This window comes from Neomonachus schauinslandi, chromosome 9, assembly GCF_002201575.2.
Source record: "Neomonachus schauinslandi chromosome 9, ASM220157v2, whole genome shotgun sequence".
NCBI lineage: Eukaryota > Metazoa > Chordata > Mammalia > Carnivora > Phocidae > Neomonachus > Neomonachus schauinslandi.
Window position 1 is genome coordinate 134,082,235 of NC_058411.1, and position 15,427 is coordinate 134,097,661.

Below are 15,427 nucleotides of genomic sequence, written 5' to 3' on the forward strand. Positions count from 1 at the left end.
CTCTCTCTCTCTCTCTCTCTCTCTCTCTCTCTCTCTCTCTCGGGAATAAATAAATCTTAAAAAAAAAAAAAAGTGGGACTGGGCTGGGCTGGTCCAGCGAGCACTTTCAGCATTCCTTTTTGGATAGTTGGTCAAACAAAGTCCCAGTTGTTTCATCCTCAAAAGAAAAGGCCTGGCTGGGATGTGTTCCGCTTTTAGCTTAATAGGAAATGAAGTAATTCTTGGGTCATGCTTCAGCAGAGTTGTTTATCTGTAGCAGTATTTTGTTTCCATGGGTACGGTGCTTCATACAGTGATAAGGAGCCCGCAGAAACACTTGATGAGCACACATACCTCCTGACCTGCCAGCCTAAGAAAGGGTGGAATTAGATGCTTTTAAGAGGAGCGTTAGCAGTTAATTAACATTGTTGCTCCTCAGCTAGGTGCTTTTTTTTTTTTTTTTTAAGATTTTATTTATTTATCTGACAGAGAGCACAAGCAGGGGAAGTGGGAGGCAGAGGGAGAAGCCGGCTCCCTGGGGTCATGACCTGAGCCGAAGGCAGATGCTTGACTGACTGAGCCACCTGGGCGCCCCTTAGCCAGGTGCTCCTTGTGTTTTTGTTTATTCTGCATTTCCCCCCCTTCTCTTTATCAAGTTCTCCAGTGCCAAAGGTAACTTTTAGCTTCGGAGCTTTACTGGGTCCTGCCACAGAAGCTCTTTGTGGAGTATTGGGAATCTCTTTTCCTTCAGTGATCTAAACAGGAACATTTTAAATTTAGTTTAGTTTAGTTTTAGAGAGGGAGGGGAGGGGAGGGAGGGGAGGGAGGGACAGAGGGAGAGAGAGAATCTTAAACAGGCTCCACGCTCAGTGCAGAGCTAGATGCAGGGCTCCATCTTACCATGACCTGAGCCAAAATCAAGAGTCGGGTGCATAACTGACTGAGTCACCCAGGCACCCCCATGCTTTGTGCATGGCCATCTCTAATGGTTTTTAACAGTCGGGAAGGCGGGTCGCGTTGGACTTCGGGGTGGAGTGACTTGTTCAGGATGATCTACCCTGTGCACAGTGGAGGGTGATGAGTCCACCTGGTATTTTCTGACTCCTCAGCTAGTTGCCAGCATACCTCAGTCAGTCAGAAACAGATCTCCCTCACCCCAGAATTTACTGTGTATTTCTGTTGGTAGAAGAAAGAACTGGACCTGATCGCAGGATAGACTGAGAAGGCAGTTTTAGAAATGGAATTGAAGCTTAGGCCGTATTTCTTTACCGGTTGTCTTCTTTCCTTCTTTAAATTCTCTGGGGCTGCTTCCTTCAGAAGCAGCTCAGTAAATTTTTCAGAACTTCCCTTTCTAAAAAAACTTGTGATTCTTATTTTCCTTCTTTGTTACCAGGAGATTGAGTGGAAGGAGAAACACTGTGCCACTGGCTGAAAACCCTCGTCTTTCTAGTGCAGCTTCTGTTTTTTATGTAAAGAGAGGCTGAATTGTGGCGATTATATCAAATCAGATGTGGTTTCTGTGTCTTTTCAGTATAGGTGTGGGCATCGTTAATACCTTGCATTTTGTGTCTACAAAGGCAGTTGGAAGGCTGATGGCCCTGGAGAGAGTCATGTCTCTAGAGCTAATTCATGGCAGCAGGATGTTTTATGTGTGCATGTGCAGCGGGCTGTGTTTTATTACTGGGTCCATATTACATAACTTCGTTTTTTAACATGTTGACTTTTTTCCCCCCCCTAAATGCTTTATCTGAAAGATTATAGGGATTAAAAAATAGTCATGAGACCCACTCGAGCATAACAAAAAACACTAGTGGGAGAGAGTAGCGCCGGCAGCCTCATGTGCTGATTTCCAGACGGGGTGGGGTGAGGCGCTGTGGTTTTGAGTGGTAGAGCCCCCCCGTGTACTCTTAAATTTTTAAAGTAAAGGCCGGTCCAGGACACCCTCAGCCCTCCACTCCTCTTTTACTCCTCAGTGTTTCTTTTGAAAAAGAAGCCTGTAATCATACCAAACAAATTCCAGATTTATGGCACATTTTACTTAGGATGATTCATAGTCTCTCCTTCAGATTGTGAGTTTATGTCTGAAGGGAAAAATATCGGGCTAACAATCAGATCGCTGCTGCTGGGTTTCTGTTTCATGGCCTTTCCTGACATTCTGCCTCCTCTGATACAGTTTTATTTTACACAAAAACGTATACACAGAGCTGACAGTTCACCCATCCACCCACCACCTTCCACCATCCACCTTCTAACCAATTTTTTCTGCTAAAGCGGCAGAAAGAGATAGGCACACGTGGGCTGCTAATAAACACACATGCGTGTGTCCCAACACACACACACACACACACACACACACACACACAACTTCTGAGCCACCTTCTGTTTCTCTCCCCTTTGTTTGTCTTCACCCTGTCCTAGCCAGATAGATTTGTGTGCAGACACTTCTGCCCTTGGCAGTTTTGAGTAAGGTAGTATTGCTTCACCGTGGCTTTTCTGCGCTCACACACCCTGTGTGTGTGTGTGTGTGTGTGTGATGAAATTGAAGATCTGGAAACCTGGAATATGGGGTGCACTCCGTATCTCTACAGAAGGAGCTCTTACGGGGGGTGGATGGTGTTTAGGTATTTATAGGTTGGTGGAGGCCATTAGTGACGTTGTGACTCCCTTTCTGGTTCACGCTTTTGGATTTCTCACCTTTGCACAGGCTGGAGGCTTGTAATGCTGTGCTGTAATTATTGGTTAGAGTCATGAACCAAGTAAAGTTCTTACTTTAAAGTAATTCTTCTGACTGGAATACGTATTGTTACACCTTTCTGTCTGTCTTATTTAATTGGAAATGAATCGAGGCTAGGTGTGATGTTGTTTTGGGTGATGGTATTAAAGATTTGAGAAGACTCTTCTAAATTCTAGCTCTTCACTTACAAGATCAGGAGACTGTCTAGATTTAACAGTGTTAGAGGTGTTGTCATTTACCTCAGGCCACATAGCTCACAAGTAAGGAAAATAGGTTTGAACCCAGGTCTTTGCTGTCACTGAGCATCTAGATGTAACCAAGTTAATACCCTCCCGAAACTGTAATTTCCATTCCTTGAACTTACCTTCTGCTTCCATTTTTATGCTTTTCAAACTGTTCTCTATTGTTGGAATCTCTTGCTAACTTTCCCTGTCCAGCTGCTGCCTGGTGACACCCACAGGCTTTGACCTCTGAGAAACACTGGGGGTTGTAGGGGCTGCTCCCTCATGCTATAAATGAAGAAGTTGAGGCCCAAAGAAGCAGAAGTGATCTGGGGTCACACAGTGTAAGAGTCTTACAGCCAGGGTTTGAGCACGGTGTTTTTATTCCTTCCCTGTTGATTCTTCCATGGTCCCCTTATTTCCTCTTCAAGTCTTCTTGTACCCATAAATCTTGGGAGAAGGGGCAGACTCTAGAGCAAGGAAGTGGGCTCAAGTTCTAATTCTGCCACCCAGGAACTTTATCACCGTGGGCAAATTAGTATTTTTGTGCCTTGGTCTCTGCATCTAGTAGATGGTGTAATAATAGTATCTGCCACATAGGGTTGCCGTGAGGAGTACATGAACTGTTACTTGGGAAGCACAGAGAACAGAGCCCAGCACATCACAAGTATTATATAAGTGTGTGTTGGTAAGGTAAGATAGGCACCATGCATCTGAGTTCTGAGGGTTGTAGTGAAGAACTCCAGGGGTTGCAGAGCCAGGAGCAGGGTCCCTGTCAGAAAGGTTCTTCTTAGCAGCCACCTCCTTTGTGAAGTCTTCCTGCGCTTACCTGTGAAATGTCCTGCTTCTCTCGCACCAGTTGTGCTGTGTGTTTCCAGAGAACTTCCTTTGCAGTTCTCCGCAACTTGTTTGATTCCCCCTTATAGACTGTAAACCTCTGGAGGGTTGAAATGGAGGGCTGAGACTTGCACCTTTGTAATCACAGTGCCCTGGGCTTGGTGCATATCTAGCTGTTGGATGTTATAGAACAGGGTTTTTTTGTTTGTTTTGTTTTGTTTACCTTTTAAAAAAAGCATTTTATTTATTTGAGAGAGAGAGAGAGAGAGCACGTGCTGCACAAGCAGGGGATGGGGTGTGCAGAGGCAGAGAGAGACACGGGGCTCCATCCCGGGGCCCTGGGATCATGACTTGAGCCAAAGGCAGATGCTTAAATGACTGAGCCACCCAGGCGCCCCATTATAGAACAATTTAAAAGAAACACTTTTTGCCAGAAAAATCTCCAAATCTACTACCTGAATTAGTTGACTTGTTTCTATTGACATTGTTGTTTTATATCATTAGGCTGGCTGCCCTTCAAAGGAAGATTAGGATTTTTATGTTAAATACATAAATTAAACATATGTATTGAATTGAAATACACATGTGGGTATACACACAGGCGTGTGCGGGCACACACACATGCCCAGGCAGGGCATGCTCCCTTTTCTTACAGCCTTCATAGAAAGAATTCACCTCCAAAAGCAGGAGGTTGTGTGTGGTGGAGTTACCTGTTTATGTGGAAGCTGACCTCAGTGGTTAATGAACCTGTTCTTGCTCAATAGTCTTACTGGCCGGTCACTTGAGTATTGGGCTCCTTGCAGGCAGGGACAGAACTCTTGCATCATGACATAATAGGCCACATCCTTTGGCATCAGACTTGAATTTGAATAATGGATTCTGCTTCAAATATCTGTGTAACCTTGGGCATATTACTTCATGAAGTCTCAGTTTTGTCATCTGTAACGTGAGGACAATACATACCTCATAAATTTGTTGTATAGAGAAAATGACATGTTGGGTGCCTGATATATAGTAGATACTTGGTCAGTAAATACTTGCAGCCCCCCTAAAGTTACACAACAGTGAGAGATTTCTTTTGTCACCAGGGTAAAGGGCTTAAGGAGGTCCCTGGAGAATCATATGCGGAAAATCAATTTACTTATTATTCTCATTGTTCACACGGAAAAACAATTACTGTTTTCTCTTTCAAAGGCAGCAGAAAGCTTAGTTTGTTCTGTCCATGTCTGAAGCCTCTCCTGGCCTGTGGCCGCAGTATGGAAAGTGAGATCTGTGGACCTGGAGAGGGCTTCCTCAGCCTCACTCCCACCACGGACAAGCAGTCTGTGCGTGCAAGGGGGTGCAGGGAAACTGCGGGTGCGGGGGCCTGCGGTGATTCAGGCAAAGCACAAGGTGGCATCACTCACGCAGCAGAAACACCCGACTCCATTTTCCTTTCTGTTTTTCTCATCAGAGAGATTTTTTGGAAGAAGAATGATGATGTTAGGAGTGTACTTCTAGCCAGTTGAGATCAGTGTTGGGAAGTTGAGGGAAAACAGTGTGTTTCAATGACTATATTCTGCATGTTGTACATACTTAGTTCTGTGAGGCTAAAAATCCCGCAGAGACTGATTTCTCCAGGAACGCCTTACTCGCAGTAACAGTGTGGATTTTACTCAAGTGGAGCTCTCTGGGGGTGGCGTGTATGTGGCAGCTCATGAGGTCTGCCCATCTGTACGGTGGGCACTGACCTCTGTACGGTGGGCACTGACCTCTGGCATGCTTGCTCTCCCTGAACCAGGCTTCTGGCCACAGCATCGCATCATCCTTGTGTGAACCAGGCGATGTTGATGATGTCATTGCATTACAGGAAAGAACGTGTATCTGACAGCAGAAGTCATTTTTGTGGTAGGCCTTGAATTGCTAATAACAGTGAAATAAAATAAGTAGTTTTGTGCTTTTCAAAATGTTTCATCATTTGATAGATTGCATGGTGGTGATAATAGGGCAGTGCTGGGGAATCTGTATAATAATTCCTCCTATGTTAACCAGTCTGCATGGCTCTCTCCCTGTTGGGTTTCCAGATCTAGCTCAGTTCAGTCGTATCAGACTTGGTAGGCCTGACAAGATCCTTGAGCTTTCATTCTTTCCTGTGTTCGAGTTGACCAGTCATGATTCAGTACATCCTGAGATCCTCAGAGACTGTTCAGCTCTAGGGGATATATTTGGGGTACAGAGTTGTTTGCTAGCGGTAAGGGAACTAATTCATAGTTGTAAATAACAGTTCACAGAAAGCTAGAAATAAGTGTAAAGAAGTTTAGATTGCTGTCAGAGCAGAGGAAGGAGGGGTTTCTTTTAGGAAGAACTGTATTGTGTAAGAAGAGCAAAGAGGACCCACTAGTGCCCTCCTCCCAGCGGGAGGACTCTGAGACCGTCCTCCTCCCAGCGGGAGGACTTAGACCGTTTTCTTGCTCCGTGTGTTTTGTTTAGGTCACGACTGCTGTGAGACCGTGAAGGTGCTACTCTGTGCTTCCAAGGAGGGCCTCCCCGTGTTCGTGGTGGCTGAAGAAGACTTCCAGTTCATCCAGGACGAGGCATACGATGCAGCCCAGTTCCTGGCGACCAGTGCTGGGAATCAGCAGGCTCTGAACTTCACCCGTTTTCTTGACCGGTCGGGACCCCCGGCTGGGGATGTGAATACCCTTGATGAGAAGGTTGCCCTGGCATTCAGACACCTGAAGCTGCCGGCAGAGTGGAATGTGTTGGGAACAGATCAGACTTTGCATGGTAAGCACTTAAATGACCCACAAACGGACTGAGTTTGGAATACTTAGGTTTTCAGTGGGGCTGCTTCTATAGCCCTCAGGCCTTTCACAGTGGCTGGATAAATCTTGCAGTTACCGGAGCACAGTGGCCTTATGGCTTCTCAGTTCTTCAGCTGAGCTGTTAAACCTGTTCTTGCAGTGAAATGCCCCAAGCCGGAGCTTGCTGTGGCTGATTTCAGTTCCCACTTGGAGCAGAGAGCGGCACACACATCACCTTGCTGCAGGTCCCAAGTTCTGGCTTGTTCTCCCAGGCGTAGGAAGTGACCTATCCTTCGTAAGCACAGTAGCAGAGTAACTTTTTGTCATCCTTTTGGTATTTAATTATCAAAGACAGGGCTTTCATTATTGTATTCTGAAGTTTTCGAGAGACTTTATGGAGTTGGAGGAAAGAAAAGATGGGGGATTGAGGTCGGGGGAGCACCAGAGCCTCCTGGGCTCTGAGAAACCCCACACTTCTTTAACCAGAGCAATTTCATTCTTATTTCAGCTACTGGCTCTCCGTATAAGAGCTCACTGAAGGAAGAGCTCCACTTAAAAAAAAAAAAAAAGGCATGGGTGTAGTAACTCTGTATGTTCCTCTTACTCAGGGGTTTTCCTACATAATCATTCCTGTAGCAGATGGGTATCTACTAAATGTCATGGTTTTATGGCTGTATTTAAATGAAAGAGTATATGCTTGGGGTCCAATAAATAACACCCTCTTTCCCTCCTGAGTTCAAATCAAATGGAAAGGTTTAGGAGTTATGCAGATGGAGGTCCGAATGTTTGCCTTGCTGCTGATGACAGCTCATTGGGCTACTGATGCTGCATCTGCCGGGAGGGTTTGCTCCTCTTCCTCCTTTATCCCTGCAAGAGCCGGAGAGTCACAGGACTGCCCTTCCATGGCCACTCAGCTCTGATTATTGTATTCCGTAAGGAGAGCGGGCCAGAAGTCACCCTCTTTGCCCATGAGCAGATCCTGAGCAGGAACACCCAGAGGGGACTGGGTAGGGGAATGCTCAGTGCCTGCTGTCACAGACTTCCTCCCATGGAAGAATGCTAAAGAGGTATTTGCCAGCTTTGGTTTTCTTAAATCCTGTGACCCTATGATCAGCTGCAGGAGTGGTGTCCCTTAGCATCAGGGGCTGGCTGCAGCTAACTACTGGAACGGTCCTGCCTCAGTAAAATAAAAAATAAGGTGTGGACTCTAAAATCCAGTCAAGGAAAAAAGGATTTATCCTTTTTTCTTCCTAATTAATACAGTGACCAAGGAACCCCTGCACTGCTAAGATCTCAAGATCAAAATATTTGCCATCATGTAGGGCATGAGCACCTTTTCAGAAACCTCATGTTGAGGCTTTATACCTCTACTCCCTGCTGTTCTGTATTGGTATGGCAGCCTTAATTCTGGTTGCCATTTACAAAACAGTGTCAAGATGGGATTGCATTAGTTATTTATGGGGCTTATGGTATTTTTATGGTTTTGTTTTTGTCTTAAAGAAGGCATAGGAGTTGGATCGTTTGTTCATATTAGCACAATTAAAAAGAACTGTTAGAAAAAGCACAGGTCTGAAACTGGGCCTGTCACTTCCTCTCTCTGGGCCTTAGCTTCCCTGTCTTTCATAGGGAACTGGCCAGCTTTGATATTTTTGTGGACTTGCCATGTGCTTCTTCAGTTCATATGACCCAGCAGTTCCACATTTGGCTGTTGATTCTAGAGAAATGAAAACTTACATTTTCTCAGAAAATCTTTGCACAGGTATGCCTAACAGCAGTGTTATTTGTAATCACTCAAAACTGCAACCAACCCAGATCTCTCTCATTGGGTGAGTATATAAACCAATAGTGATAATATCCATATAGTGGGACACTACTCATCATTAAAAAGGGGGGGTATAAAATTTAAAAATAATAAAGGACAGATTATTGGGGGTCCACATGCAACAACCTGGATGCATTTTGCTAAGTAAAACAAGTCCATTTCCAAAGGTTACTTAGTGTATGATTCTACTTATATGACAGTCTGAAAAGGGCAAAATTATAGGAACAGAAAATAGATGAGTAGTTGCCAGGGACTAGGAGTGGGGATGAGGTCTGACTGCAGAGGGCTGTCATGAGGAAATTGTTTAGATGTTGGAATGGTTTTATGTCTTGGTGGTAGTGGTTATAAGAATCTATGCATGTGTTCAAACTCAGAACTAAACGCCCCACACAAGTGAATTTTATTGTACATGAATTACAAATAAAAGAACAAAAAGAAATTGAACAAGTTAGGTATATATACTTTGCAAGGTGAAATGCATGCACGGAACTCGATAGCCCTCCTTTAAGTCAACGACTGGAATCAGAAACCTGATTTCAAGTGCCAGATTCGCATTCTGCAGTGTAAGTTGTTCCATTAATTGTGGATTAGAATCTACACCACTGGGTACTTTAAAGGCAGCGTAGCATCAGTTAGGAGGTGCTTGCTGCTGAGGGACAAATGTAAAGGAATGTTCTGCTCACATCAGTGGGTTGCAAAGGTACTTAAAGGAAGAAGGTATGAAGCAGGCTTGTCGCCTGGGATAATGAGACAGGTAAACAGGGCACCCTGTTACATAACAGGACTACTTGCTGTTGAAAGCTAGGATGTTTACAGTTGTCCCAGCCTGATATTTGCACAAAGGGGTCATAGAAGATTTGTGGTTAATCCTCCCACTCTTTGTTTAGATGCAGTGCTTTTTTCTTTTAAGATTTTATTTATTTATTTGACAGAGAGAGAGATAGAGAAGGAACACAAGCAGGGCGGGTGGGAGAGGGAGAAGCAGGCCTCCCGTGGAGCAGGGAGCCCGATGCGGGGCTCGATCCCAGGACCCTGGGATCACGACCTGAGCCGAAGGCAGACGCTTAACGACTGAGCCACCCAGGTGCCCAGTCAACTGTATATTTTTTTTTTAAGGATTTTATTTATTTGACAGAGAGAGTCACAGCGAGAGAGGGAACACAAGCAGGGGGAGCGGGAGAGGGAGAAGCAGGCTTCCCGCTGAGCAGGGAGCCCGATGCGGGGCTCGATCCCAGGACTCTGGGATCACGACCTGAGCTGAAGGCAGACGCTTAACTGAACCACCCAGGCGCCCCAAGATGCAGTGCTTTTTAACTTTTTTCAGGTCAGTGACTCCTTTGAAAGGAGCTTAGATTTCTCCTCAGGAGGAAGTGCATCTAGGTGCCTACCTGAAACAGTTTACATATTATTTCAGGGCTTGTTGGTCTCCTGGACAGCAGGCACGAACATGATGTTGAGAACTCTTGGTTTAGATTTGATACCATAATATGGGAAGGGCATAGGCAGTGGGTTCCACTTGTTTATAGGCTGGCTTCATTGCAATACTTTGTGCCACGTACTTCATCTCTGTTTCCCAGTTTCTTTATCTGTGAAATGGAGGAAGACCTATTGGGAGAGTGTGTATTGGTGTGTAAGCTCTTTGTTTTGAATATACCTTGACCACTGTCCAGTAACCTATTAGAGACAGAACACTGTTGAGTTCTGTGAGGCCAGTAACATGTCCTGTAGAAGGCTGTCACAGGACAGCACTAGAAAGAACGGTTCTTTGAAGCAGAATGAGACTGTTTTGCTTTTACTTACCTCTAGAAAGTCACTCTTCACTTCAGGCCACGAACAAGAGGGACTTTGTCCATCTAGTCCTTCCATCCCTAGTGACATAAAGCAGCTCCTGCGCTGTACTTTGGCCTTAGTTCTGCTTTAAAAATAAGTAATGAGGATGCATCTGGGTGGAGGGTGCATGGGGGAGTCAAGGAGATCTTCCCTGTGAGTGACCGAGCCTCACTTCCTTGTCTCTGCTCCTCAGAGTGGCTGGTGAAAGGGGTGCACTGAGATGGTTTTCACCTGAAGGGACCTTCTAGGGTAGCAGGGGCTGCTCCCTGCAGGCTAGCTCTGAAGAAAGGGGAGGAGGAGAAACGTCCTGGGGGAGATCTTCATTCTTAGTCACGGTCTTGTGTGACTGGATGAAAAGATCTTACCATCTTTGGGGGTGGGACTCCTCCCCACAAGGAGAAATTTGGGTGGAGAGCAGGATTAGACAGGTTTCAGAAAGACCGCACCGAGGACAGCCAGGGCATTCTCAGTTCTGTGTATCTGATGTCGGTCACTACCACCTCAGCCTTAATTGTCCGGTGTTCTAGTTCCTTTTTCCTTAGCTACACTCACTAATATTTGCGTCTTTTTTCAGCTATCATAGCTGCTAAAAAATAAAATAATAAAATATAAAAAGACCATTGGGAATTTTTTTTCTTGGCAGAGGATTAATATCTGTTGACTCCAGGACAAGCAGGTCCTCGTCATGGCAGGACTTCAGCTCCAGAAGGTTTCGTTGCCTCTCAAACCATGATTTCTGACAAGGCTACCGCTGTCATTTTCTGCAAGCCCGTTGCTCGCACTGGCCCACTGTTTTCCTTCCCCGCAGAGTATGAGAATTACCGCATCGTGCCGGCCTGTGGCTTTATGTGAGAGGCAGTACAGAACAGTAGAAGGAATGGTGCCTTTGGATTCTCATAGATGTGGGACTCAGTACTGTGAGCAGGGCATTTAGGGGGATTGATGGGAAGGAAAAACATATGTAGTCTTTGATTGCTATATTGTTCACAGAATTTAGAACGTTTTGCTTCATCAGAAAATCTGACACTGAAAAAGTCGCTGCCATCTAGCATACTCATTGTGGTTGAATGCCTGCTAGGCACATCAGCTTTCTCTGCAGATCGGAGGGAATGGGTGTGGGAGGTGCTTCCAGCATATACATGGATTGCAAGTGGGACTTAAGACATTTCCTGCTACCTTCTCCATGGGTAGAAGCCGGGCCTCCATAGAGATTTTTCCAATTGAGCTTGGTTAAATGGGAAAGCCAGCCAGCCAGCACATGGCCTGTGAAATAAATTACAGCCTAAAGGAAACGGGAAAGTATCATGAGTATTCACATGGAAGACTTCCCGAGTATAATTTTCTTTAAGAAACCAAATAAAAATTTAGAAGAGAGTTCCCATTTGTCCTTTAAAAGCTCAAAGAGGGCAGACCTATTATGAAATTAGAAAAGGAAGCAGCCAGGAGAAAAATAAGTTTAGGAAGTATCTACTTAATATGCCGGAAGCCCCTCAGTCAGGGTTCAACCAGAGAATCAGAACCAGCAGGAGAAATATGCGTTAAGATTTATTGCAGGGCATGGCTTACATGATTGTGGGGGCTGGTTAAGCAAGTCCAAGATTCTAGGGCAGGAATAGAGGAGAAGATCCTGGGCAAGCTCAAACCCACTGAACTGAGGGGCGCCTGGGTGGCTCAGTCGTTAAGCGTCTGTCTTCAGCTCAGGTCATGATCCCAGGGTCCTGGGATCGAGCCCCGCATCGGGCTCCCTGCTCCGCGGGAAGCCTGCTTCTCCCTCTCCCCCTGCCTGTGTTCCCTCTCTCACCATCTCTTTCTGTCAAATAAATAAATAAAATCTTAAAACAACAATAACAACAACAACAAAAACCCACTGAATTGAGCCAAAGCTGTCATCCTCAGTCAGGAAAGGGAGATCCAGAGCAGGATGGAGCCCCAAGAGCACAGGCTCAGGGCATCCTCCAGGGGAAACCTCAGCCCTGCTTTTAAAGCCTTCCAGCTGATTCAGTTAGACCTACCCAGATTATCCGGGATAATCTTCATTATTAAATCAACTGATTAGGGGCTTTAATTACATCTGCAGAAAGCCATCACAGTGAGGGCAAAGATGGAAAAGGAATTGCTTGAAATGATGCAGGGACATCCAGAATCCCATAGCATAATTAAACTCAAATTGGGGACAAAGGACTCAATTGACATCACAGGAAATGCAGTTAGTGATCTGAAGAACAAAGTTGAGTAACTCTCAGAATACAGAGGGAAAAGACAAAGGATCATGAGAGGAAAAAATACAGAATATAGAGACCAGAGAACAGAAGTTGGGCCTGAATTGTAGGCATGCTGGAGTTTACACTGAGACAAAAGGAATAAAAACAGTAACGAAGGATAAGTTGGGTAAAAATTTTTATTTATTGGAGGAAAACGTGAAAAGGTGCTTTGTAAACCCCAACATTAGCTCACTTGCCTGATGGCTTAATTTTTATAAAAAGAGGGTGGAGTTAATGGAGAGGGTATGGTCTCTAGACTTGACAGAAGAATTTTCAAATCTTGCTGATTCTTGTTGTGGTTAAGTTATTAACCTGTCTTTGTCTGCAGACTGCGGATAATGAGACCTCATAGGGTTATTGTGAGCGTGAAAAGCGTTAATACAAAATACATAGCCCAGAGCATAGCATCTCACGGGTCCTGACCACGCGTTACACTTCTTGTCCTCTGTTGATTGCAGAAAGGGGGCAACCTACAAGTACATGTGGCACCTACTGCTTAGGACCTTAGAATCAGATCTGGGGAGGATACAGGTGCTGGAACCAGGGTGCCCGCCTCGAGCAGGTACATGGCTTTGTTGTTGGAACTTGTAAATACGGAGCTGACTCCGCAAATCAGGGATTGGAAAGGGTGAGGGTGTAGAGAAAACTGCTTTGAGGAGGTGTCACCTAGTAACACTGGAATTGACCAGTCTCTAAAAAGTCACATAGTTCCTGGTTGGTGCCTTATTAGCTCTTTGGTTTTGATAAGGATGTCAGAGTGCTTGTGAATAACTGTAAGGCACAAGTCAGATGGTGATACTTGATCTTCTGTGAAGGTTCTTTTTGCCCTTTTGTCTGGCCCTGCCACCTGCTCTGAGATGTTGCTTATTACAGTTTGTACCTGCACATGCAGTGGTTTCTTCTGGGGTGTTGATCTCTTTCCAGCCACGTGCCTCTGATGAACACCCTGTAAATTCTTGAATTAGTGTGCGTAGTTCTGTAGGAAAAATGTATAATACGAAAGATAGCTTTTGCATCACAGTAGGGAGACTAGACTGATGGGAAGCAGTGAGGTTCAGTGTAAAATCACAGGTTCAAAGATGGATTCGTTCTTCACTGCTAGTCACATGAGAAGCATGGAGGAGTTATGTGTAAGGAGAAAACAGTGGGGTCCAAGAAGTCTGGGAACGCCCAGGGAAGGAGTTGAGACCTATGGAAGCCATGGAGAATGAGGGAAGGAGGCAGGCACAGCTCCTGGGCGCCATTCCTATGGCGGTGTCTGAGTGGCGCCCCCTGGAGGTGGGTCCCGCCCGGCCCATGGGGCAGGGCATGGGCCGGTACCACAACCCTGGCGTGGCTGTAGCCCTGTCGTCGCAGGTTGGGCACAGGAGAGGCCCTGAGGAAGAGAGAGGTTGTTAGTGAACCGGGAACTTGAAGTCCAAGACAAGAGGAGAGAGCTGGGAACAGGAAGGAACCTAGCATTGAGTGAGGATCTTGTGCAGCTGCTCTTTATCCCCGCGTTCCGCCTGCCTCCGCCCTTTTGTTGCAGCCACCCTGGGTGTGAGGTGCAGGTGCCCCACCTAGGGATGAAGAAATGAAGCTCAGAGAAGTAAGAATGGATCAGGCCTGGTCTCAGGTGGTAAATGGCCACATCCAAACCCAGATTTGTCTGACTCCCGAGCCCTTCCTCGTTCCACCACTTGACTCGCTGTACCAAAGAGGGGCCTTCCCCTCAAGTGAAATAAGCCCAAGTACATGTTTTTCTTACTGAACGTACTAGTATATTATCTTAAAATTAGTCTTTCTTACTATGCTTGGAGATGCATTTCTTTCTTTCATTAAGCAAAACAAAAAAAGCTGGCAGTGTCGGCAATTTGATTTGCCCTTAATGTGGGAGAATAAAAAGACCCGTGTGTGCTTAACAAGCAGAACCTGTTCTTAGTGTTTAGCCAACTCCTGTCTGGGTGTTATTTTTTCTTTAATTATACCTTTTATGATACACCCATCTAAGCCCCAACAGCTGTTTCCTGTGGGTCCCCACGTTGTGAGGCTGCATTCCCCTTCTCCCCCCCCCCCCGTTTAAGGAAAAGAACATATGTGTGAATTCACCCTTATAAATCTGCCTGTATAAATGGATTGCACAAACGTAAAATCAGAATACAGAATGGCGTGGTTCTCTTCGGAGACTTCTCGAACTGTGTTCCAGCTTTGTTCTGTCTTTACGCGGGCGCTGGTTGTAGCCCACCCCAGTCAGACTGTTTATGTCGTGGTTTAACTTTAGGATCTTAGGTACTTGGAGGCAGCAGTGCAGTGCTCACATAACTTGTTTTTCTGTTTGTTGTTTTCATGTTCTCCATACTGATTTTCTCACCCACGTACAGATGGCGGCCCCCGAGAGACATTGATGCATTTTGCCGTGCGGCTGGGGCTGCTGAGGTTGACGTGGTTCCTGTTGCAGAAGCCAGGTGGCCGAGGGGCTCTCAGCATCCACAACCAGGAAGGAGCGACACCTGTGAGCTTGGCCTTGGAGCGGGGTTATCACAAGCTGCACCAGCTTCTAACCGAGTAAGTGCTCCTTCTCCGTTTCCTTCTCCGTTTCCTTCCCCTCACCCCCGGCCCCACCCCCTGATTCATAGCAGCACCGCCCACTTGGCATCTCCGAGTGAGTTTGCCAGGAATTAAAGCCTCAGCTCTGTGCCTTGCCTTCTGCTGGAGGCTTGTAAGCCTGCCCCTGCTAACCACTTCATTGTCTGAGAGGCACAAACGTAAGTCATGTAACCAGCTTCTCTCCCTGCCTCACTGCTTCTTGCCTCTTAATATTTTACTGAAAACTCAGAGTAGGTCTTGTCTGTGGGGGTAGCATTCCGTTACCACGTATGTAGTTTATCCCAGTTTGGTACAAGAAAAAAGTTTTTCTCTGCCATACATTTTTTTCTATTATGTCTTCAAGACTTAAGTTAATTAGAAACAAATATTTTAAT